Genomic DNA, 27845 nt, shown 5'->3' with positions numbered 1-27845 from the left:
AATTCTATTTAGTTTATCTGTTTCATTCCCCTCCCCCTCCATCCTAGTTTAAACTCTCCTCCAACCTTTTTAACATTCGCCCCCCTACCACAGAAGATCCCTCTTCATTGAGGTGCAATCTGTCCCTAGAATATACTGTAGATGGCACCTCTCAGAAAAGGAGTCCCAGTGCTCTAAAAACCCAAACCCCTCCTTCCTGCACCACTTTCTTAGCCATGCATTAACCTCCCTAATCTCTGACTGTCTCCCTGCTGTAGCGCATTGCACTGGTAGTATTTAAGAAAATACTACCTTGGAGGTCCTTGCCTTAAGTTTTTGACCTAGATCCCTGAAATCATTTTTTAGGACCCTCCACCTTTCTCTAACTTTGTCATTGGTGCCAACATGTCCAAGACCGCCGGGTCAATCCCAGCCCCACCCAACAATCTGTCTACCTGATCTGCAATGTGCCAACCCAAGCACCCAGGAGACAACAAACTGTTTGGTTCATGCGGTCATGGCAACAGATTGCCCTATCTACCTTACTAATAATGGAGTACCCTACCACCACAATCCTTCTTGGTATCTGAGCATCTCGAGTCCCCACTGTGCTGGAGGAACTATTCCCCTGGCTGCTAGAGGAATTAGTCTCCCCCAGCCTTGCCATTTCTGCCCTGACACTCCCAATATCTTCACTCAAAATGGCAAATCTATTGGGATGGGTCAGCTACTTACCTGCCCCTCACTAACAGCAACCAAGCTACCTGCCTGCTCCTCACTAACAGCGCCACCATCTGCACCACTAGTCGAAACAAGGGCCTGCTCAGTGAGCTCTAAACCCCTTTCAAGATTGCCAATGTCCTTCAATATTGTAAGTTGCCTCATGAGATCAGCACTTCTCACTGCGCTGCGCTCCTTGGAACAGCTGCTCGAAGTGCACATATATGTGGCAAGATGTGCATTGTGTGGCATTTTCAATCCTGAAGTGTATAAGTGTATAAGTACTAACAATAAACTGTACTTCAATATAATATACCTTTTTTAACCCCTTCATTGTTCAAACTGCTTCTGGATCTAACTGCACACGTCAAACAACCAGCACTTGAAATCAACAACACAGATCAGTATACGCAAGCCTCTTGATAACTTTTTCACTGTTGAAGACATATGCGCTTGTTTTGTGCACATTTTTTACTCTACAAATGCTTGGATTTTTAAATTGATATTTCGAATGTTGTTTCTAGTTTCAGTTCTGTTTTGCGTAAGTATTGTTTCATACTGTATAATGTTTTAGGGAGTATTTAAAATAAGACTACTTTGAGGATACAGTATGTATCAATATGACACAATTTGTTCCATACTGCAAACATTTCCTTTCTTGTCAGTTTGTTTGCATGGCTCATTTATGAGAATTTTCAATCTTCTGTAATTACAGTTGAAACAAATAGTTTCGGAACAGAGATTAATGCTACAGTAGACTGACAGATTTAACTGAGAGCTAAACTGCACTGGTTATAGATGCACATTTGAATGAATCTCATAATATTATTGCATTGAGTAGCAACAAAGAACATGGAGCCCCCACTATAGCTTCAATGTATGTAAGTGAAGTGCTCACTAGGTAAGGCTAAACATGTACACAAAAACACAAAACCTAGTTACAGAGCACTCACTCACTAATTGATTTATGAATTAGCTAAAAAATCTTTATAATGTCATCAAACAAATATAAAATAATGGGTGTTAAGAGCTTTGAAGATCATATAAGTGTTTTGAATTGGTGACTTGAATAAGTCATCAATATGGTACTGAGGATAGACCAACCTAGACAAGGAATGTAATGCTAATAAACTGACTTGAGGACCATGTAGTGTTGTCTTTGACAGACCACTCATCTATCAATATTGTTTGCGATCCTCACAGTGCAATTTGCCATATAGTGATCCGTGACATACACATTAGTATGCAGTCAACGACTTCTTAGTGGGGCATTGTCATATTGGGTAATGTTAAATGTACTGGTTCCTATTAGAACAAGGAAACTGATTATCAGCAGACATGCACTCCACAGGAAGTCAATGTGAATCTGATTATAGTCTAGTAATAGTGCATGAAATACATTCGCACATCAACGTAGTAGTTAGAACACTCATGCACCCGTGATGATCCTGTGTAATATATCGCTGCAGGTGACCAGGTAGAGGTTAATTGAGGTAACACATAAGTCGTTATATATACAGCTATAGTGAATGGTATCCGAGCACCTATGTAGATAGCTATAATGGGTGGTATCCAAGCACCTACGTTAGGCTGTGAAGTGATTGAATACACTTAGGCAACCTCTCTGGATAGAGTAAGCTAAATATATACACTATTGGTCAGTAAAAGCGCACTCCACAGAGGTACAATGTGGATCTGAATGTATATTATTTAAGACTACACATCAATATTGTTAGGGCACTTATCCACCAGCAGCGATCTTGTATATTAGACCGCTGTAGGTGACCATTTAGAGGTGCAATCCGGTAACCGGTAGGTCGTATTGTATACAACTCCCACAGGACATAACAACCCCCACTGGCTCTTGCTGCATTTAGTGGCGCAATAGTTAGGCCACTGTACATATTGGAAATTATTAAGACCACATCCAAGAAGGTAGGATTTAGATGCTGCTTATAGAGATCACATACAGTAATGAAGATAGCAAGCTGAATGTGAATTTGGTTCTTCTGCATTGCATTGTAGAAGTTACAAGTGTCTGCTGACAGAAGTGTGAATTCATAGTTCCATAGTAGATGGGGTTAAAAAAGATATATGTCAAAGTTCCATTTATGCTAAATTTAGATTACAGAAACGTATCCTATATTTGAACTAGTCATTTTGATCAAGAAGAAAGGGAAAAAAAAAACATGAAACATCCAATGATGTCTCATAAATGGCAAAACATCCTTCCCGTGTTACTTTTTGGTATATCCCTGTATACCTTTCCTTTCTAAAAAGATGTCCAAGCATTTTTTGAAGATATCTATTGTATCTGCTATCAGTCTCCATGGGTAATGAATTTCACATTTTAACTGGACCTACTGTAAGAACCCTTTCCTTTGTTGCTGGTGAAATATCCTTTCCTCCAATCATAAGAGATAACCAGAATCATTTGTACTGCCCTTGGGATTAATTATTCTTTGGAAAGCCCCTTATATGACCCCAAATACTGTATGTTTGTATATATCCTCTCTTATATGCCTATTTTCTAATGTAAACAAATCTAATTTAGCTAGCCTCTCCTTATAAGTCAAATATTCCATTCCCTTTATTAATTTGGGGCCTCTTGTCTGTACTTTTTCTAGTTAATAATGTTTTTTTATGGTGATCAAAATTGAACTCCATATTCAAAGTGTGGTCTTACTAATACTTCATAAGGGGCATAATTATGCTTCTTTACCTTCCATCTATACCCAGTTTAATGCAAGATACATTTGTATTTCCCTTTTCAGCTACTGCATGACATTGGGCACTTGCTGAGCCTGGTGTCAACAAGAACTCCTAAATTCTTCTTCATCAATGATTGACCAAATTTTTCTCCATTTAACTTGTAAGTCACCTTGTAACAGGGGAGTAATCCCTGTTCAAGTAATGTGCCTTTAATGTAGCAGTGTGGTGGTTAACTGCTGGTAGTCAATTAATAAACACCACCTGCCTGATTTAGATTGTTTACAAAAGCCTTTCTGTTGAGACAGGAAGTGACCCCTTAGCTCTGACTGAGAGCTGAACTTTGGAGACAGAGCAGTGTTCTTGAGTCTCCCAGGAGAGACTGACCAAGAGAACACAGATCTCTGGAGCTGACCGGTCTTGAGCTCTGCACAGCATAGCTGATTGCAAGACACCAAATAAGACTTCTAAACCTGGATGCTGATTTTCTGTGCACGCACGGGTGCGGTTCCAGGAGAGCAGAGAAGCTTACTCTACAGCAGATAACAGATAAGACTTTCATTATTAAGAGACTGCTTATATCTGCTTATTTCATGCTATATGTTTTGGGGCTGGGAGAAATGCTTACTAAGGGAGATGTAAATTAATTGCATAGGATTTCACTAGAAATACTCCCAAGTGAATAGAAGCTTTGTTCCCCCCCCCCCCCTGTTTTTGGATGATTTCCAGATGAAAAGGAAAAGGCACAATAAAGCCTTATTATAATTTCACCTTATACACTGGCGACACACTTTATTCGAGCTCGGCTAGTCCCACGAATTCGGGTATACCCGGGTGTATTGAGGTTTGTGACTGTTTTCTGCCCGAGTGCATTGAGTTATTTTCCAGGCAGGGATTGAAGCATTTTATTCCCGCTGGCTGCAATACTGCACAGTATATATATATATATATATATATATATACTGCATTACAATTCATGAATTTATGCCATCTGGTAGACACGCGAAGCATTGCAGCCTATTAAATCCTAATCATTATCATTTAACAGATCAGCCGCCCATCAGCCAGGCATGAACCCAGGCTGGGAAGGCAAATGCAACGGGGCTTGTCAGAGGTGAGGAGCGGCGCATTCCAGGTATCTGCCAGGTACATACTGGGTATTTGCTCGAATAAAGTGTGTCGCAGCAGTAAAAGTCTCCAATTGTGTACCTCTGTGAACGTCCGTCTACATATGGTGTCCGAAGTGAGATGAGAGGTGTCTTTGTAGTTAAAAGGACCGGAGATTTTTATGTGAAAAAAATTTTTGTTAAGCTTTTTTGCCTACAAACAGTCTGAGCAACTTAGAAAAAAAAAAAAAAAAAACCTCATGCAGCAGAGATCAGAGTTAAAGGGACACACCACTGAAACTTACACTGCATTGAAACTTACAAAACCACAGATGGACTCTTTGCCCCAATCCCAAGAGGAGAGAGACTGCTGAAACAGCTAATCCTTATTTGCCTATCACAAAGGGTAATATGGTCATTGAAATAGGGTTTTTGCCTTCCAGCCATAGTCAGGGTTCAAGAAGTGAGTCAGCCCTTAAAAGGGATAGGTGTTTGTTGTTTTCAAAAGTTTCGCTGAAGCAGTGAATACAGATGGTGACCCACAAGTGGTACTGATTTTGCAAATAAAGGTTGCCACACCGCATAGGGCTTCCAGCTGTGAATGGAGTATATGCAGAAAAGTGTGAAAATTGATACAAGACTGTGCTGAAGCAGGGGAATTTTTAGCAAACAAATGCTGAGTGTTGAGTCACCCTGCCAGGAATGAAAGAAATAGTCCACTGCAAAGAATGTTTTTTTATCTGCAAGTAAAAAAGTCTACCTATATATATTTTGGGAGCAAAAACAGACACCCAAAGTGTGAAGTGTGAATGCCATAATACCCAAAGATGAGATGGATAATTACTGAACTCCAAATTCTGTTGCTGAAGCGGAGAGATTATACCTAGCAAGTAAATGGTGTAAAGCAAATAGACTTTTTTCCCTAGCAACTGCACATCTTGTATACCTGATAAGAGAAAATGCATGCACAGTACTGCTGATATTGAGGGGAAAAAAATTATCCAAGAAAGAAAAGTCTACAGAGATGCCTGTGAGAGCTACGACCTCTACAAGCAAAATATGCCCATCTGTAGGACTACCACAATTGTGGGTTCTAGCAAATACAGCGGTAACAGCTGCAATAGCGCCTCCTGAGGTCAGGAAGAAAATTACACCTGCTAGCCTAAAAATGGAGGACAAGATGCAGTGTTCCTGTAATGAACCCTACCCCACGGAAGAGTGGCCCTTCCAGTCCAATAAGGAGGAAGACATCTCTTACGGGGAACCCGAACCGAGTCACACTCACAAAACACCCCAAGAATGGTGGGGGTGCCTGAACTCGGCACGAACAGAAAAGAAGGCTCCCTTTGATGACGAATATGATCAGCAGGAGACAGAGCGGGAGCAGTGGATCACCGAATATTTCCGTCAGCTATTACAGTTGCAAGAAAAGCCGGGTGGATCCAGTGACGCTGCTAAAATTTCAAATGAAGATGGAGACCCCAATATCCCTGAAGGGACGGTGTCATCCAAAACAAAAAAGCGGAAAAAGAAAAGCGGTTCTTCACTTACCGTGGAAGGAACAGACACGTCCGCAGATACTGTGGAGGAAAAGGGGGACCGAGTTGCCCTGCAGCCTAGAGAAAATGGAGAATTCGTCCCGCGGGTATCCGAATATACAGAGGGCCCAAGGCAGAAGTCGTGTACCCCAAAGAAGGGTCTGTCCGGTGCCAATAGTGAGGAATCCTCAACCAACCATCCCAGGGAAGTGGAGCCAGAACCAGTGAGTGACGATCCCTTGACCAACCCTGAAGATGCCTTGAAAAATGCCAGGCATGACTGTGATATGCTACGTGAACAATTGAAACAAAAGGAAGATGGTTACACAGAGCTACAGAAAAATAACGTGAATAACATTGTGCTCACAATGTACTCTGCAGCCAGGACAGAATTGGACGATCTCAAGACTGAGCTAGATACTGCAAAGGCTACTATTTCCGCCATGGATGAAAAGCAGAGCCAATCTGATAAAATGGTGGCTATGCTAAAGCGGAAGTTTGAGGAGGCACTGAAGCAGATGACAGTCTTCCAGCAAGAGGTTCACACTCTTCGCATAGAGCTGAATGCCTCACAACAGGAGGTCAACAGTGTCCGGATAGAGGTGGACGTATCTCAGAAAGATGGTCAGACACTCCGCAGAGCACTGGATGCCTTACATCATGAGACCAACAGCTGCCGCACAGACCTGGAAGTTTCCGGAAAGGCACTACACAGTCTCACTGAGGAGCTGGACATTTCAATGGGCGCAGAGCACCGGCTGCAGAACCAACTGCAAGGTCTGCGTACACACCTCCAGTATGATGAGGAGAAGCAGCAAACGCTGCAGGAAGAAAGGTTGCAGGCTGCTAAAGAGGTACAAGCGCTGCAGGAACGTTTGAATACCCAGTACGCCCCCACAGAGCAGTATGAGGAGCTAAAGGCCACGCTGCATGTCACCAGAGCATCATTGGAGGCGGAGCTTCGATACCAGGTGACTCTGTATGAGAGGGAGTGTGAGACGGCTCAGAAACTGGAGCAAGAGCTGGAGAGACAGAGAGACTGTTCCATTCCCTTGAGTCAGTACACCAAGGAGAAAACAGATGCAGCGGCAACCTTGACGACAAAAATTACAGAGCTCCAGAATATGAAGGAGACTCTGATACAGAAAAAGGGGGGGAAGGAAAACACAAAATGGATGTGTCTCCTAAAAGAATTCACTATACTGCACTCCTACTTAATTTTAAAATTTAACTTTTAATATATATTTACATAAAACATATGTTACCAAATCGTTGTGTATTGTGCATTAAAAATAAATTAAATTATCAAGAACAAGCGTCCGTGTCAGTGAATGTGCGTTGGAATAATCTCAGACAACAAATTGTATTCGAGATAGCAGGACACAAGACGCTAATAGTCAGGGTATAAACCCCTCTGGGACACCTACTGTATGAGACCAGGTACATGTGTATATATATATAAATATGACTAACAGATTGTATCACGAAAATACTGCAGTCCTGCTAGGACTTATAAACCACAGAGCACTTAGGGATGTTAGTTAAGGATGTATAACCATCCACTAAGTATAGAAGTGCTACTGATAGTGTGATAATGGAGGGTGAATGATTCATAGCATAGTGAAGCAATTGTTCACAGCATTTTGGTCAGTGAATCATTATACAGCACACTCCAAATGAACATGTCATATAGAGAGCAGGAAGGTTTACACACTGAGTGTTAGTAAAAGTAACCAATTTAGATCTACATAGATAGAGCCAGGAGACTACAGAACACTACATAAAAGCAGCTCCAAGTAGGAGACTGACAACATTGCACGTCCAACGCGCGTTTCCCTCCAGCAAAGGAGCTTCCTCAGGGACAAATTTGCTGGGGGGAGGAAGAATGAACCCTTATATACCCAAACAGTACCTTGATTACAGATTGAACAATTGTCAGCTGTTGCACATGCGCAGTTGGTCAGTTAACAAACTAAACCCATCAAACTTCAAAAATGCTGATTAAAACATCTATGTCCGTTCCCACACATTTAACAACAGTAGTGCTGAATTTTTGAGTTGATTCGAGCGTTTTTTAGGCTTTTTTTAGGCTTCTATAGTAGTATGGCATTGATCGGCGAAATTAGAGTCCAATGCGCATGCGCGCGGACTTTGAAAATCCAACAAACCAAAATAAAGCATATTGCGCATGCGTGGGCACTTAGAGTAAAGTTGCAAAATCGGAGTATATGCACCGCGCATGCGCGAAGACTTAAAGGCTCTAGCCCGATGCCCGCACAACTGCGCATGCACGGAGGCTCCAAAGTCACTCATATGAACGCGCATGTGTAAGAGACTAAGGCAGGAATACTGCCATAGTCCAGGCGTGTTGCGCATGCGTTCAGACACCAAAATTATATGGCTTGCTGCCATCTGTGATCACGCGCAGTGCGCATGCGTCGGGACTTAGAAAATTTCATCAAAAATAATAAATGAAAATGTTCATATCGCGCATGCGTGGGCACTTAGAAATATTTAGCCTTATTAATACACAGTGTGATTCTGATTGTTCAATCGATCTGTCCTCATCCAATATAGTTGGAAATGCCCATGATATACATCTAAGCCATAAAGGGTACATATAGAGCTTTGGATGTAAAGATAGTAGATAATCTTAAGAAGCTCATACCCTAAATGTTGGCAAGTAAAAAGGGTATTATTGATTATGTGACAGATAATAATCAATTAATGGTGGGTAAGGGTCTATCGTACCTTATGGAAATATTTTGTGCAGAGTATAATTGGAAAAATTAGATTGTATATACTCCCCCATAGTAATATACTGCTCAATGTGTCAGGCTTGGAGGTAGTGATAGGATGAATAAAGAAAAATAAATAAATTTATGTATATGTATATAGCAATTTTTGCGTGGTATTATGATTGTATAATTACTATTCTACACACATATAGCATACATAACGACTAAGCCCAACGCTGGGTTTAGAACTTTGGTAATATAGTCATTAATATAGTGGTAATAATTAATATATTTCAATATCAAAAGCTGGGAAACAACACAATGGGCATGGAGAATAATGTGGCTGCTCATATATAAAAGTATATATAGTGTATGAGAAGACCATTAAATACAACAAGAAAACTCAGGATAGATAGCAAAGTCTAACCAGGAGAACCTTCCTGATCAAATAAAGGGTGTATAAGTAAACCCCTCATTGAGTCCATTGGGGCTCCTGGTTTTTAATTTGAAAATCCATTCTGCTTCAATCCGAAGCAGGGATTGGTCAATATTGCCCCCTCTCATGGGACATTTCAGCTGGTAAATGCCCATGAATTTAATGGCATTGGTATCGCCATTATGATATTGTGTCACATGTCTGGCAACAGATGTTTCAGCAGAGTGTTTAATGGAATTAATGTGTTCCAAAACACGTCTGCGTAGTTGTCTAGTTGTTTTTCCAACGTATCTCTTACCACATTCGCATGTGATAAGATATATAACGTTGGAAGTCCGACAGTTGATGAAACTGTCCACAGAAAAATGTGATGTGTTTTCATGATTGGCGAATACTTTGGCCACATTTATGTGTCTGCATGCTTTGCACCCATGGCAGCGGTACATGCCCTTCACAGGGCTCAACCAAGTTGTAGTTCTGGAACGTTGAAAATGGCTGTTCACTAATGAGTCCCGTAGGTTTTTGGACCGCTTGCTGGTAATCATGGGTCTGGGGCCTATAACCTGTGCCAAATCATCGTCGGCCTGTAAGAGATGCCAATGTCTGGCGAATATCTTTTTAATGGCCCACCAACGTTTGTTAAAGGTGCCAATGACTCTAATTGTTCTGTCCTTAGATTTTGACTTGTTTCTAGACAGAAGGGAAGCCCTATCGCAATGTAGTGCCCGATGGTAAGCCTTGTTCAATGTTTTAATATGATAGCCACGGTTGAGGAATCTAGACCGAAGTTCTTTAGATTGTACTATAAATTCTTCAGTCGTGGAGCAGTTCCTCCGAAGTTGGAGATACTGGCCTATGGGGATGCCACGAATGAGGCTTCTAGGGTGCTGGCTCTGAGCTAGTAACAGACTGTTAGTCGCTGTGCTTTTCCTATAAACCTTGGTCTGGATGTTACGTTCACCATCAATATATATGTTCAGATCTAAGAATGTTATTGAGGTGGTACTTAGCACAGTCGTGAGCCTCAAATTCAAAGTGTTAGTATTTAATTTCTCCACAAACTCATGGAGTAGTTGAGTGGAACCTTCCCATAGGAGCAGAATGTCATCTATGTACCTGATCCACATGGAAATGTGGTCAGTGTACACAGAGAAATCCTCATTGAAAACGTGGATACGCTCCCACCAGCCCAGGTATAAGTTGGCATACGTAGGGGCACAAGCAGTGCCCATAGCGGTACCCTGGGTCTGATGGTAATAGAGCCCGTCAAAAACAAAGTAATTATGTGTTAGAACATAATTCAGTAGATCAAGGACGAAAGAGTTGTGTCTGTTGAATCTACGGTCCCTGGTCGACAGAAAGTATTGGACAGCATTAAGACCATTCTTGTGAACAATGGAAGTGTATAATGATTCTACATCTAGACTCACAAGAATGGTCTTGGATGTAACATGGAACCCATCTAGTCTCTTTAGTGTATCTTTCGTATCCTGAACATACGAAGGGAGACTAATGACGAAATCCCTTAGAACTTTGTCCAAGTAAATGCTGCTGCCCTCGGACAGACAGTTATTGCCCGAGACTATTGGGCGACCAGGGGGGGACCGTAATCTTTTATGTACCTTAGGTAAGGTATACAATGTCGCCACCGTGGGTGACTTCGGGTACATAAAGTCGAACTCTCTTCGGCTGATCATATCGGTGTCAAGGGCATTCTGTAGAATGTCTAACAGTTCTGATTTATATTCTGACGATGGGCTATGGTCAAGGGTCTCGTAACAATCTTTATCGCTAAGAAGCCTCATGTTTTCACTAACATAGGCTTCAGTGTCTTGAATTACGATATTGCCACCTTTATCAGATGGTTTAATTGTGTAGGCTTTGTCAGACATCAGTTCTTTTAGGCCGATTTGTTCGTCGGATGTAAGATTATTGACAGACTTATAATGTTTTGGCTCGGCTTCCAGGTCCCTGGTTACGCAGGCGACAAACAATTCAACAGCTGGACAGGTGGTAATTGGAGGGGTAAAGTGACTCCTGGGTTTCAGGTGTGTAAATGGACCTGTAATGTCATTATCAGGTGAGATATTCTGATCAAAGAGTTGACAAAGATCCGCAACATCTTGTCTTTCTTGTGCATTCAAACCATCAGTGAGTACATTTGGATTCGAGGCTGCACGCTTAGCGTAGAATTTGTGTAGCAGCAGGCGTCTTCCAAATAGGTTTAAATCCTTAACCCACTCAAATAGATTGAAGTCTGACGTGGGTGAGAAGGATAAACCTTTCTTTAATAGATTCAATTGGACCTCACTGAAGGAATGGCTGGATAAGTTAAAAATTTGCAAGGCATCATTATCTACAGAGTCTTCAGTCACGGGTTGAATGTCTTTTAGCTTTTTTTGGTGGTGGTTCGCAAACTTCTTTTTTCCTCTCCTGGTTTTGCGTTTTGGAGGGCCTGAGCTAAAAAACCAACCTGCGTGTCTTTGGTACCCTTGATCCCTCTGCCTTTATTTTGGCCTTTGGGTCTAGAGCTCGTCTGTTCACTATCAGAGGCATCTGTCTCTGATGAGGAATAATCCGAGTAATTGCCTCTACGCCTAGACCTAGTAGGATATCGATAGACAGTGCCCTGCTCATAATCGTTAGTGTCACGTATATATTTTGTGTGTTTTCTATCTTTAAGTTCCTGTCTAAACTTAGTCATGTTAGTTTCCAATTTTTTCTCCATTTCTTCAAATTCTTTAAGTTGATTATATTTGCTTAAGTCTTTGAGATTAACATCAAGTTCTTTATTTGTCTCGTCTAATCTTGACTTTTCATGGCCAATAAGGAGATCCATAAGCGCATAGGAACATCTAGATAGAGCATCTTCCCATTTTTTTATGAAATCCTGGGACGTGATATAATAAGCAGGGCACAATCGAAGTCAAAGCCCAGCCTTCCACTCTCATTCTAGATATCTCTGTGACTTGAATGAGAGTGGATGGAGGAAGAGAACCCTCAGTCCTGCTGGGATTGGAGCCCTTTCTCCAGTTTATTCGTGTCTCCTCCTGTAGGTGTTTGAGATCAGCACCCCTCAGTCACTCGAGGAGGACTTTTTCCAAGTATAGTCTTTTATCTACGTGCGCGGTCATGAGATTTCCCTCGCATCGGGTGCTTGTCTTATTGTAGGCAGACTGTATAGCAGCAGTTGCAGAGCGTTTAAAACCAGCCTTTTGCGTTTTCCGCTCTTGAAGCTGTCTCTCTGCCCTTTTCCCACTCAATGGGGTTGCTAGTTCAGCCTCTTTGAGATTAAGTTGCAATTCCACACCCACTTCCAGAGAATATCCCATCTTTTCAGCTTCATCAGCTAAGGATTCTTCTAGTTTTAATTCAGCACGTGTACCTTCTTTTGTTGCCTGCTGGGTGGCTGAAGGTTTTGCTAGTGCTTGTTTAGGTGGTTCAAATTTTGCAACCTTGTCTTTCAGATGAGCGGTATTCCCAGCTCTCACTGTACCCTTGTCTTCATGGGTTTTTGAGGCTGTGGGATACTGACGCTTAGTCAGGGTCAATACTTGTCCTTGTAGGACTGTAATCTCATCCGCGAGAGATCCCTGTTTTTTGAGTGCGTCTTGTAAGTCTCTTCTCAGGGAATTTATCTGCGCACTTTGCTTTCCCTGAGTCTGTATCAGAGTCTTAGAGAAAACACTAGGGTTAGGGAGTGATCATAAAACCACACCAATTGAAACGAAATAATGGGTGAATATATGGTAATCAAAAAAGTGGGTGCAAACTGTGAACTGAAAAGTGAATCAGAAAAAGGGGGGGAAGGAAAACACAAAATGGATGTGTCTCCTAAAAGAATTCACTATACTGCACTCCTACTTAATTTTAAAATTTAACTTTTAATATATATTTACATAAAACATATGTTACCAAATCGTTGTGTATTGTGCATTAAAAATAAATTAAATTATCAAGAACAAGCGTCCGTGTCAGTGAATGTGCGTTGGAATAATCTCAGACAAAAAATTGTATTCGAGATAGCAGGACACAAGACGCTAATAGTCAGGGTATAAACCCCTCTGGGACACCTATGAGACCAGGTACATGTGTATATATATAAATATGACTAACAGACTCAGTGAATGATTGTATCACGAAAATACTGCAGTCCTGCTAGGACTTATAAACCACAGAGCACTTAGGGATGTTAGTTAAGGATGTATAACCATCCACTAAGTATAAAAGTGCTACTGATAGTGTGATAATGGAGGGTGAATGATTCATAGCATAGTGAAGCAATTGTTCACAGCATTTTGGTCAGTGAATCATTATACAGCACACTCCAAATGAACATGTCATATAGAGAGCAGGAAGGTTTACACACTGAGTGTTGACCATAGCCCAACGTCAGAATATAAATCAGAACTGTTAGACATTCTACAGAATGCCCTTGACACCGATATGATCAGCCGAAGAGAGTTCGACTTTATGTACCCGAAGTCACCCACGGTGGCGACATTCTATACCTTACCTAAGGTACATAAAAGATTACGGTCCCCCCCTGGTCGCCCAATAGTCTCGGGCAATAACTGTCTGTCCGAGGGCAGCAGCATTTACTTGGACAAAGTTCTAAGGGATTTCGTCATTAGTCTCCCTTCGTATGTTCAGGATACGAAAGATACACTAAAGAGACTAGATGGGTTCCATGTTACATCCAAGACCATTCTTGTGAGTCTAGATGTAGAATCATTATACACTTCCATTGTTCACAAGAATGGTCTTAATGCTGTCCAATACTTTCTGTCGACCAGGGACCGTAGATTCAACAGACACAACTCTTTCGTCCTTGATCTACTGAATTATGTTCTAACACATAATTACTTTGTTTTTGACGGGCTCTATTACCATCAGACCCAGGGTACCGCTATGGGCACTGCTTGTGCCCCTACGTATGCCAACTTATACCTGGGCTGGTGGGAGCGTATCCACGTTTTCAATGAGGATTTCTCTGTGTACACTGACCACATTTCCATGTGGATCAGGTACATAGATGACATTCTGCTCCTATGGGAAGGTTCCACTCAACTACTCCATGAGTTTGTGGAGAAATTAAATACTAACACTTTGAATTTGAGGCTCACGACTGTGCTAAGTACCACCTCAATAACATTCTTAGATCTGAACATATATATTGATGGTGAACGTAACATCCAGACCAAGGTTTATAGGAAAAGCACAGCGACTAACAGTCTGTTACTAGCTCAGAGCCAGCACCCTAGAAGCCTCATTCGTGGCATCCCCATAGGCCAGTATCTCCAACTTCGGAGGAACTGCTCCACGACTGAAGAATTTATAGTACAATCTAAAGAACTTCGGTCTAGATTCCTCAACCGTGGCTATCATATTAAAACATTGAACAAGGCTTACCATCGGGCACTACATTGCGATAGGGCTTCCCTTCTGTCTAGAAACAAGTCAAAATCTAAGGACAGAACAATTAGAGTCATTGGCACCTTTAACAAACGTTGGTGGGCCATTAAAAAGATATTCGCCAGACATTGGCATCTCTTACAGGCCGACGATGATTTGGCACAGGTTATAGGCCCCAGACCCATGATTACCAGCAAGCGGTCCAAAAACCTACGGGACTCATTAGTGAACAGCCATTTTCAACGTTCCAGAACTACAACTTGGTTGAGCCCTGTGAAGGGCATGTACCGCTGCCATGGGTGCAAAGCATGCAGACACATAAATGTGGCCAAAGTATTCGCCAATCATGAAAACACATCACATTTTTCTGTGGACAGTTTCATCAACTGTCGGACTTCCAACGTTATATATCTTATCACATGCGAATGTGGTAAGAGATACGTTGGAAAAACAACTAGACAACTACGCAGACGTGTTTTGGAACACATTAATTCCATTAAACACTCTGCTGAAACATCTGTTGCCAGACATGTGACACAATATCATAATGGCGATACCAATGCCATTAAATTCATGGGCATTTACCAGCTGAAATGTCCCATGAGAGGGGGCAATATTGACCAATCCCTGCTTCGGATTGAAGCAGAATGGATTTTCAAATTAAAAACCAGGAGCCCCAATGGACTCAATGAGGGGTTTACTTATACACCCTTTATTTGATCAGGAAGGTTCTCCTGGTTAGACTTTGCTATCTATCCTGAGTTTTCTTGTTGTATTTAATGGTCTTCTCATACACTATATATACTTTTATATATGAGCAGCCACATTATTCTCCATGCCCATTGTGTTGTTTCCCAGCTTTTGATATTGAAATATATTAATTATTACCACTATATTAATGACTATATTACCAAAGTTCTAAACCCAGCGTTGGGCTTAGTCGTTATGTATGCTATATGTGTGTAGAATAGTAATTATACAATAATAATACCACGCAAAAATTGCTATATACATATAAATAAATTTATTTATTTTTCTTTATTCATCCTATCACTACCTCCAAGCCTGACACATTGAGCAGTATATTACTATGGGGGAGTATATACAATCTAATTTTTCCAATTATACTCTGCACAAAATATTTCCATAAGGTACGATAGACCCTTACCCACCATTAATTGATTATTATCTGTCACATAATCAATAATACCCTTTTTACTTGCCAACATTTAGGGTATGAGCTTCTTAAGATTATCTACTATCTTTACATCCAAAGCTCTATATGTACCCTTTATGGCTTAGATGTATATCATGGGCATTTCCAACTATATTGGATGAGGACAGATCGATTGAACAATCAGAATCACACTGTGTATTAATAAGGCTAAATATTTCTAAGTGCCCACGCATGCGCGATATGAACATTTTCATTTATTATTTTTGATGAAATTTTCTAAGTCCCGACGCATGCGCACTGCGCATGATCACAGATGGCAGTAAGCCATATAATTTTGGTGTCTGAACGCATGCGCAACACGCCTGGACTATGGCAGTATTCCTGCCTTAGTCTCTTACACATGCGCGTTCATATGAGTGACTTTGGAGCCTCCGTGCATGCGCAGTTGTGCGGGCATCGGGCTAGAGCCTTTAAGTCTTCGCGCATGCGCGGTGCATATACTCCGATTTTGCAACTTTACTCTAAGTGCCCACGCATGCGCAATATGCTTTATTTTGGTTTGTTGGATTTTCAGAGTCCGCGCGCATGCGCATTGGACTCTAATTTCGCCGATCAATGCCATACTACTATAGAAGCCTAAAAAAAGCCTAAAAAACGCTCGAATCAACTCAAAAATTCAGCACTACGGTTGTTAAATGTGTGGGAACGGACACAGATGTTTTAATCAGCATTTTTGAAGTTTGATGGGTTTAGTTTGTTAACTGACCAACTGCGCATGTGCAACAGCTGGCAATTGTTCAATCTGTAATCAAGGTACTGTTTGGGTATATAAGGGTTCATTCTTCCTCCCCCCAGCAAATTTGTCCCTGAGGAAGCTCCTTTGCTGGAGGGAAACGCGCGTTGGACGTGCAATGTTGTCAGTCTCCTACTTGGAGCTGCTTTTATGTAGTGTTCTGTAGGCTCCTGGCTCTATCTATGTAGATCTAAATTGGTTACTTTTACTAACACTCAGTGTGTAAACCTTCCTGCTCTCTATATGACATGTTCATTTGGAGTGTGCTGTATAATGATTCACTGACCAAAATGCTGTGAACAATTGCTTCACTATGCTATGAATCATTCACCCTCCATTATCACACTATCAGTAGCACTTTTATACTTAGTGGATGGTTATACATCCTTAACTAACATCCCTAAGTGCTCTGTGGTTTATAAGTCCTAGCAGGACTGCAGTATTTTCGTGATACAATCATTCACTGAGTCTGTTAGTCATATTTATATATATACACATGTACCTGGTCTCATAGGTGTCCCAGAGGGGTTTATACCCTGACTATTAGCGTCTTGTGTCCTGCTATCTCGAATACAATTTTTTGTCTGAGATTATTCCAACGCACATTCACTGACACGGACGCTTGCTCTTGATAATTTAATTTATTTTTAATGCACAATACACAACGATTTGGTAACATATGTTTTATGTAAATATATATTAAAAGTTAAATTTTAAAATTAAGTAGGAGTGCAGTATAGTGAATTCTTTTAGGAGACACATCCATTTTGTGTTTTCCTTCCCCCCCTTTTTCTGATTCACTTTTCAGTTCACAGTTTGCACCCACTTTTTTGATTACCATATATTCACCCATTATTTCGTTTCAATTGGTGTGGTTTTATGATCACTCCCTAACCCTAGTGTTTTCTCTAAGACTCTGATACAGACTCAGGGAAAGCAAAGTGCGCAGATAAATTCCCTGAGAAGAGACTTACAAGACGCACTCAAAAAACAGGGATCTCTCGCGGATGAGATTACAGTCCTACAAGGACAAGTATTGACCCTGACTAAGCGTCAGTATCCCACAGCCTCAAAAACCCATGAAGACAAGGGTACAGTGAGAGTTGGGAATACCGCTCATCTGAAAGACAAGGTTGCAAAATTTGAACCACCTAAACAAGCACTAGCAAAACCTTCAGCCACCCAGCAGGCAACAAAAGAAGGTACACGTGCTGAATTAAAACCAGAAGAATCCTTAGCTGATGAAGCTGAAAAGATGGGATATTCTCTGGAAGTGGGTGTGGAATTGCAACTTAATCTCAAAGAGGCTGAACTAGCAACCCCATTGAGTGGGAAAAGGGCAGAGAGACAGCTTCAAGAGCGCAAAACGCAAAAGGCTGGTTTTAAACGCTCTGCAACTGCTGCTATACAGTCTGCCTACAATAAGACAAGCACCCGATGCGAGGGAAATCTCATGACCGCGCACGTAGATAAAAGACTATACTTGGAAAAAGTCCTCCTCGAGTGACTGAGGGGTGCTGATCTCAAACACCTACAGGAGGAGACACGAATAAACTGGAGAAAGGGCTCCAATCCCAGCAGGACTGAGGGTTCTCTTCCTCCATCCACTCTCATTCAAGTCACAGAGATATCTAGAATGAGAGTGGAAGGCTGGGCTTTGGACGTGGCAAGCCCGAGCTTCCCACAAACAAGGGAGGTATGTAACAGGGGAGTAATCCCTGTTCAAGTAATTTGCCTTTAATCTAGCAGTGTGGTGGTTAACTGCTGGTAGTCAATTAATAAACACCACCTGCCTGATATAGATTGCTTACAAAAGCCTTTCTGTTGAGAGAGGAAGTGACTCCTTTGCTCTGACTGAGAGCTGAACTTTGGAGACAGAGCAGTGTTCTTGAGTCTCCCAGGAGAGACTGACCAAGAGAACACAGATCTCTGGGGCTGACCGGTCTTGAGCTCTGCACAGCATAGCTGATTGCAAGACACAAAATAAGACTTCTAAACCTGGATGCTGATTTTCTGTGCACGCACAGCAGAGAAGCTTACTCTACAGCAGATAACAGATAAGACTTTTATTATTAAGAGACTGCTTATATCTGCTTATTTCATGCTATATGTTTTGGGGCTGGGAGAAATGCTTACTAAGGGAGATGTGAATTAATTGCATAGGATTTCACTAGAAATACTCCCAAGTGAATAGAAGCTTTGTTCCTCCCCCCCCCCCCCTGTGTTTGGATGATTTCCTGATGAAAAGGAAAAGGCACAATAAAGCCTTATTAGAATTTCACCTTATAAAAGTCTCCAATTGTGTACCTCTGTGAACGTCCGTCTACACACCTGTTTATTCTTGTTTCCCAAATGCATGACCTTACATTTATCTGTATTATACCTCATCTGCTATTTACCTGCCCGTCTATCCAAGTGCTTCTGGAGAGAATGGACATCCTGCTATGATTTTACTACCTTACACAATTTTGTGTCATCAGCAGAGATGAAAACTTTGCTCTTTATGCCAACCTCAAGGTCATTAATAAACAACTTAAAAAGCCGGGGTCCCATTATCGATCCTTGAGGTAATTCACTCACGTGTTTAGCCTAACCTAGAAAAACTTCCATTTTTGACAACTCTCTGTTATCTATCCTTCAACCAGTTTTCAATCCAGGTGCAAATATTTTGACAGAGTCCAATTTCCTTTATTGTGTGCACTAACTGGGTTTCATTTATCTTTTTGCTCCAGATGAATGCCATAGCTGGATACCAACAGATACATAAATATATCCAGGCGAGTGAAAGAGACCACTGTCCAAAAGCATAAAAAAAGATGAGAATCCAACCCTTTCTATGAGCTCTTGGCACTCAGGTCATGTGATGGAATAATATATTCCTTTTTAATGCAGAATGCTCTTCATGTTCCAGGGAACAAATTGAATGTTGTTTACTGAGTTCCAGAATTGTCCCATATTAATGATAGGCTATGTAATCTAGAACACCCTCAATGATGCATGGTGACATGTTCAATAACAGAGTTTGCATACATTTTTTAAAGGGGGCATGCATACTGTATGCAGTAGATAATAACAAAAACTACAGGAGCATAGAGCAATATAAAGTGGTTGAATTTACTTTGTAAAGATGACAACCAATTACGGAACCTAGAAAGAAGAGAATATGAGGAAAGAAGATTTGACTACTTAAGTCTAGCCCATCAATTAGAATGGATAAGAAGATAACCTTGAAAAACGAAGGCTTTAATACCATCAGAGAAAAAATGTGTCTGAAATAAATGAGAGATTAGTTATATCAAAAAGTAAGAGAAGATAATGAAGAAAAAGAGCAGAATATAATGTTTTCTCAAATGATGAATGTGCATAGAAATAGCAAAGAGGTTAATAAGTTAATTACTCTAAGATGAACATTTCTGGGCTTTCCATTCATGAGACTAAGGCATAAATTCCCAGTTAAACCATTTTAAAAACACTCTATACCCTTATTCTGAAAGGTGTTACTGTATAGTGCAGGTGACGTGCTATTGCATGAAATGTCTCATTAAAGTCAATGGGACTTTTCATGCAATAGCAAGTCATCTGCGTGATCACACTGTACAGAATAAGAGCTATAATATTTGAATCCCAAATGGGATAAGATTGAAAGACCTACTGTACACCAACTCTCACAAAGACCTGATCATCAGCACACTTTCATACCCACCTACTCACCTAAGGAATATGTTGTGTCAGCGACATATTAATAGGTTACAATTCTGGATTGGGGAACACAAGGTCAAAGAGCCCAAGCCAAGACCTTTAACTCCACCAAATTAACAATAGGAATTCAAAATATGTTATATGGTAGGACAATATTTGCAAAGTCTCTGTAGAAGAATGCAACACAAAGTCTGAATGGAAATATGTGCCCAATTTAATAGAAGAATTTTTTTTGTATAAGGGTAATGTATGCATAAATATATATTTACATTATTTGAATATTAACATTATTACATGGGTCCACTGGTGCCCCTTTGTCCCCTTAGCTCTCTGCACGGTCGCGCCTGAAAGCGGATGCAGGGACAGGTGTGGACGGCACTGCGGGGTGTGTGGAGTGGTGTTTGGATCGCTGGAGGCTCCGGTGGCTCCCTCTACAGGGCGCTGCCATTTTGCAATTGATTGTGCAGGCACAAGATATTCACATGCGTAGTATAACTGTGCGAGTGGTGGCCATTAGATGGAAGGGCTCCGCGGGGACTACAGCCCCCAGAAGGCACTGGGGCTGCTAATCACGATGCGCGGCACAGCCAATTGAGCTGCAGGGTTAACGGAGCAGGAGAAAGGATACTTTTGGCGTGCTGAGGAGCACGCCAGTCGGAGCTGGGACGTCAATAGTGTAGGTTGTGTAGGTGCAGGTTTCTGTGGCACTGTAGAAGGATTGAAGAGAATGGTGCTCATTATAGGTGTATGCTCTGAACGTAATGTATCATACATTTACTATTTAAGCAGTAATAAACACACTGGAACTGTCCATAATAACTTGAAGTCCATAAGTATATAAGGGGGACAAAGGACCTAGTGGTGTCCACTTGACTACCACAACCAATGGCCCTTGTGTATTAACCCCGAATATGTATAGGCATCACCAAAGATAGGGGTACAGGTAAATATATAGGGGCTATTGCCCATTACCTGCCAACAGAGGTGTCAACAGTGAGTCTAGTGTTCCAGGTCATGCAATCCTGCAGAGTACAAGCAGCAATAAGCAGTGTAGGATGTAGGAGCACAGCAAAAAGAGTTTTCACCAGGGAAAAATAAGTTGAGGCAACTCACGTACAAATAAGAAGGCTTTAATTCATCAGCTTACAATGAGAGTGAAAGAACAAACGCACCAACACGTTTCATCCCGTGGGACTTTATCACCTTGATAAAGTCTCACAGGATGAAACGTGTTGGTCTGTGGCAGCTGCGCTAGACCAGAGACCCCCTGTTAGGCCCCAGCTAGGCCCGACTCCCCTCAGCATGTGGTTGCTGCAGGGACAGGCCCAGAGATAGGGACAATGCCCCTGTAGCTTCAGTGTGAGGGACACAGGCAGGAGCAGCTGCATCCTGGCTTTAGGTGATCTGTGACCAGATCATACAGCTGCAATACAGAGACATTATACATGGTGGTATACTCCACGTGGGACCCACCCACCGTAGAGGCGGAGGCTACGCAACATTGCTGGATCAGTGGATCCTCATCCTCTTCCACCATACCCGGGTGCAGGAGCGCCTGGGCAGGTACAACAAGTGCACCAACCATACACTTTAGTGGGCAATGCTGTACCACACATTTGGGCGGGACTAATTACTCATGGACACCAGGGTGTTTGGGTACCTAAGGGCCCCTATGTACTTTGAGGATTGTGTATCCAGTGTGGGGCACAAAAAGGGTGTTGAAGGGGACAGTCGTGTGTCACCAGGTGGTTGTATGTATATGTTTAAGAGATCTATGTAGTAAAACTGTTATACTTACCAAAGTGTGTTTTATTACATGGGGTTCCTGTAACAGGGTCATTCCACATAGTAGAATCCTGTACAGGTGGAGGCGCTACCGATCATCGACTCAGGTATACCCCAGGTTCCCAGTAGCGGAGGCTTGGGCCTCCTGGGAGCCACAGGTATTGCACCCTAAACACACCATAGCCACACATCTCCCAGGGGGTGGGGGAAACTGCGCTCACAAAAAAATGGAAGTCAAGGGGGCAACATTAAGTTACTGAAGATTAAAGAAGAGAGAAGACGTATTTTAAGAAGAAAATAAATACTTACAGATTAAGAGTCTTCAATAAACTGAGTATCTAGGGCTTTTTTTGTCAAGTGAGGATACTCCATGGCAAGCCATGGATGACCATGTATTAAAAATAGTCCATGGGCCTTGATCCTAATCAGGCCATCGTGCCTTGTATTTATTTTGTTTGTTTTTTATTTTTTTTATTTTTGGTGTCTATTGGGCGTTGGAATACTTTTAATGATTTTTTTAATGTTTGTTTTTTGGTGGCCATCATGCTTTATTTTGATTTGTTTCAGGAGGCTACATCCCTGAATATGAGGACAGCCTAATCCAGGATGGGGTAAGGTACCCCAATTTATTACAGCTCCCAATTGATTGCCAATGTAACTATCTTAGGCACCCATTGGGAGGGCCATGAGCTACATGTAATAATTTATATTACTCTATCCAAATGGTAGAATTATGACATTAGCCTCCCTAGGATCGCAATGCCTTAGTTAACATGTAATTATCTGTTCCATTAATTACTGCATCGTGGCTAGTGTAAAAATTTCCCACCCAGTGTTTTTCCCACCCAGATGCGATATTAACTCAGTTTAAACAACTTTGAAGACTTTAGGCCAATGTTGCTTTTTCCTGTACAACACAGCTAAGATATGCTACCTCTTTCCTTTTAAAGCAAAGAATCTTGTATAGACTTAAAATTCTGTAACCTCCAATTATACTGAATTCCTGCTTTAGACCTCTCCGTTCACTTTTCAGTATATTCTAAACACTGTAGTTAGAATTGTCTCTCTCATAACTTTCTGTGCTATATGTAAATTCTGCAATTGAAATTCTGTATGTTCATGTAATATTAACTTCTAAGTTCTTCTGTCAATTGTTTTACACTTAAAATATAGTATTTTAATTAAAATATACATTTTTTTATTTTTAGAACAGCTATGTTATATTTAATAGTGTCCCTCCAAACAGTGTTCTGTTTCTGAGTAGATAGTGTTTATGCTAGAGTAATGTATATTTCTGAAAGTGGTTTTCTATTTAAACATAACACAAGTTTTAAGTCAGGCTTTAAAAGTAGCGTTTACATCCATGTCAGTGAGTGATTTTCAGATAATTGTGTAAAAAATAGGATGGCTTAGGAACAGGAGTGACATGATGCAGTGTTATTATAAGATAAATAATGAGAACAATCAAATTCTATGGAGTAATAATTTTCTCCTTATATCCTGCTAGTGTGAGGTGGTGTAAAAGTGCATTAAAGAAAAAAAAATTTAATTCACAAAACATATAATCAGCTTTACCCCCACCCTACATGAGATTGGGTCGCTACCTTTATGTTTCATGGTGCTGTGCATATCTGTTGGTAATCCAGGAGGCTTTGAGTTGCTTCGCGGTGGTGTGGGGAGAATCAGGTCAGGCTTTCCGGGTTCTTATTCTCTGTTGGCAGTGCCTCCAGTCAGTGAGGATCCTGTGTCTGCAGGATGGTCCATGCTGACACCTCTCTTATCAGAAGCCAGTGAATCACACAAGCTTAGCTGGTTCAATTGATGTTTATTCATGGTCCTAGAATTCACAGCAGTCCTCATTACCTGGAAGGTTACCTTAAGGCTCGGGGGCCATCTAGGTTTCCTTCTGGTGCTCCGCCTGTATCCTCTAGTGGGATACAGGGTAGATGTTATCACTCCACAGGGGGTGAAAGGAGACACACTGATTTCTGGGAGAGTGCCAGTATATACACTGGGGGTTGGGCTTGCAACTCTGCCCCATAACAGGGCAGATCTGATACTGATAGGCATCATGCATTTGTATATGACCACCCAGAATCCTCCCCCAGACTGACACTCTCAGGTTGTTGCTGGGCCCACCCTTGGATACAGCCAGTGTATCCAGGCTGCAACAACAAGTTAGGCCTGCATGAGAGAATCTAACCCCTCACATTGCCTGTACTTACCAAGGACTTACACTGTGCATGCCCAACAGAAGAGTAGCGGCCGGAGGCTACACTAAATATATTTTAAGCAACCCTCTGTAAATGTACTGAATCTACTAAACCTGTTAGGTTTACTGAATACACACATCTACATAAACCTATAAGAATTTTAAATACCTTTAATTCTGGCTGTTTGACCTACAATATCTAGAAACAAGCAGTGAAATGAATGGGTTAAATGGTGAAACTCACCTAATTGACTGCGCTATAAATATTCCCGGCTCAGGAGGGGAATCCTATTGATTGATGCCTTGAGAAAATGTAACAATTAGCGAAACATACGTTGGCAAATGCAAACTTCTTCTGATGATAGTTAGGGTGAGCGCCAACTAACATAGCTGTCCACGACATCACAATCTCAACCTAGTCGGTAGATGCTTACATGCATCTGATACATTTTTACTCGTTGTTTTTATTATTGTTCTTCTAATTGCTCGGGACAGAGTGTGCATGCGATTGGTGCCTTTACACTTAGTGCCCTATGACCACTGGACATCAATCAGTCCATGCAGTGGGTACTGACATTTAGATTTTGAATACAACGGAAAAAGTTGTTAATTTGTTAATGCTCTGCATAGACCTGCCCTACTTATCCACTGTGCAGGAAATTGTGTCCTTCAGCTGTTCTAAGAATTTAACATACTGTACAGACCATAAAGTTACTATGTAGTACCCAGATGAGTGACAGATGAGTGTAGATCAATTACTATTTGTTGTAGATTATCTTGCTTCTGGAGGGTCGTAATCTATACTCAGACCTGCACAGAGTAGCATTCCATATTGTACACTTACAGCTATTGCAACATGTACTACAACGGGGGACTGAGTGATTATAAACTGGGACATTTCTCTCCTATTGTTTGCTGTTGGTATCTATCCCAATTAAGCACCACCCCGTCACATAATTGAAAAGGCAGAGCGAGGGGACCTCCCTAATTTACTTAGGTATATAAATATATGAAGGCTAAAGTGGTACAATTCTGGTGCAACAACTTTGCTTCAGATATATTAAGGAAAAAATCATATGATTTTCAATAAAATCGTCTGTGAAGCAAAGAACACAATCTCCCCCAGAGAACGAGTGCCAGACCTTATGATATGGTAGCTAAGTCATGGGGCACTCAAGGGGTTAAAGCCACAATCCTGCCAAAAATCTTAATTCTTTTTTACATAATTGGGACCAGGGGTCTTCCTAATGGAGAAAACAACATAGTCGTCGACATCAGTCAATAGACGATGTTGCAGCTTCCTATTGGCATACATAACCCGTGAGATTTGGCAGCCATATTGTTTCCTCATAAAGGAGAATTAAACTAGCTCTCTACACTAGTAAGTACTGTACCTTTTGAATCAGATGTCCCCAGAGCTGAAAATAATATGGTTTAGCTCTGAAGGACCTCTGGTTTCAATTATGTAAAGAAAATATATAATAAAAAATTTAAAAAATGATACAGGCAGAATTTCTGCTTTAAGTAATTAATTGTCAGTCAAGATATACATAATTGTTTCCTCTTGTATACCGTAGGTGCTATTTCATGAAAACTGTACAGTAATTTCACTTTGTGTTAAAGCCATGTATAAATATACATACATGCAGAAAAGGTGTTGTATGCATTCGGACAACTGAGGATTGATGCTGATCTTATAGTTTAGGGACATGTTTATGTTTTTGCATATACACATCTCCAGTCAGCTGCTTCCCATTGAATGATACAAACACAATCAATTTCTGGATGCATTTCCATTCTTTATACCAATGTCTCTCTGTTATTTTTCAGATGTAATATGTCTCGTATCTACATGCACATTTTCCCATCTGGTCACAACTGAAATCTGTCCACTTAAATAACAAGATATACTTGAAAATGAGAAGTAATTCTCAATGTGTTACTTCCTGGTAAAACATTTTATAAATAAATAGGACAAATAGGATATTTTACATTTGTAAAAATTCGTTTCTGTAACCCTGTATTTGTTAAACTTATTTGAAATGTTTACTCTGGTACAGAACAGAACAATATTTTTACCTGACCTTTTCAGTCTTCCCACTGGAATCTTTACTAATATAATGAGCATGGGACTTTTTCTCAGATTTATGTTTCAAGTTCACTTGTTTGACCTTCTGCCAGAAATAGCACTATAAATAATATGTGTGTCCTTTCTATCTGACTTCCTTGACTTGCTTGCATGTCTGGCTTTATTACCAAAGATTTTTTGCTCTTTCATGGGAATATTCCTCTTTTCTCCTAACTAGATATTTCTGTATCTATTACTATTTATACAAGCGTACAATGTCACTAAGATGTCACAGTTACATCTTCTTTCTTGCTGTTGATTGACATTTATATATATATATATATATATTTATTTGTACATAGCTTTGATACATTAACAGTTATAGGACACATGTTCAGATTGTCACACTATTTGTCAATTGTTTAGTACAAAGGGCATTTCATGTACATACTGTATACTGTGGCAACCGTGGTCTACTACAGTGTAAGGAGTAAAACAATTAGAGTATCAGGAGATACTTGATTTTCATATGACAATGTTATGTATCAGCTGTCTGTCTGTTTTGCTGTTACATTTCTTATGCAAACTATCGCATTTATATAATCTAGCCCCTACTGTGCAGTAAAACTGTATAACCCATATATACATACATAGTTACATAGTAGATGAGGTTGAAAAAAGACATAGGTCCATCAAGTTCAACCTATGCTAAATTTAGACAACAGATACTTTATCCTATATCTATACTTACCTATTGATCCAGAGGAAGGCAAACAAAAAACCCCAGTGTCATATCATCCAATGATATCTAATAAGGGGAAAAATAAATTCCTTCCTGACTCCAAGAATTGGCAATCGGATGAATCCCTGGATCAACATCCTTCCCATGTATACTTATTTGGTATATCCCTGTATACCTTTCCCATCTAAAAAGATGTCCAACTTTTTTTTGAACAAATCTATTGTATCTGTCATCACAGTATCCATGGGTAATGAATTCCACATTTTAACTGCCCTTACTGTAAAGAACCCTTTCCTTTGTTGCTGGTGAAATCTCCTTTCCTCCAACCTTAAGGGATGCCCCAGAGTCCTTTGTACTGCCCTTGGGATGAATAGTTCCTTTGAAAGCTCCTTGTATTGTCCCCGAATATATTTGTATATAGTTATCATATCCCCTCTTAGATGCCACTTTTCTAATGTAAATAAATCTAATTTAGCTAGCCTCTCCTCATAAATTAGATTGTCCATCCCCTTTATTTATTTGGTGGCTTTTCTCTGCACTCTCTCTTGTTCCATAATGTCTTTTCTTAGGATTGGTGCCCAAAATTGTACTCCATATTCATGATATGTTATGGGAAGGGGGAAATGTTGCCTATGAGTTACTACATTGTGGTGGGAACCATTATCTAAAAATGCAACCGGAAATAAAAGATAAGGTAAGATCAATTTTAACACACTATCCCACAACTT

This window comes from Ascaphus truei, chromosome 1 (genome assembly GCF_040206685.1).
Source record: "Ascaphus truei isolate aAscTru1 chromosome 1, aAscTru1.hap1, whole genome shotgun sequence".
In the NCBI taxonomy this organism is placed as follows: Eukaryota; Metazoa; Chordata; class Amphibia; order Anura; family Ascaphidae; genus Ascaphus; species Ascaphus truei.
The sequence above is the reverse complement of the archived record's forward strand: the minus strand, read 5'-3'. Positions refer to the sequence as shown.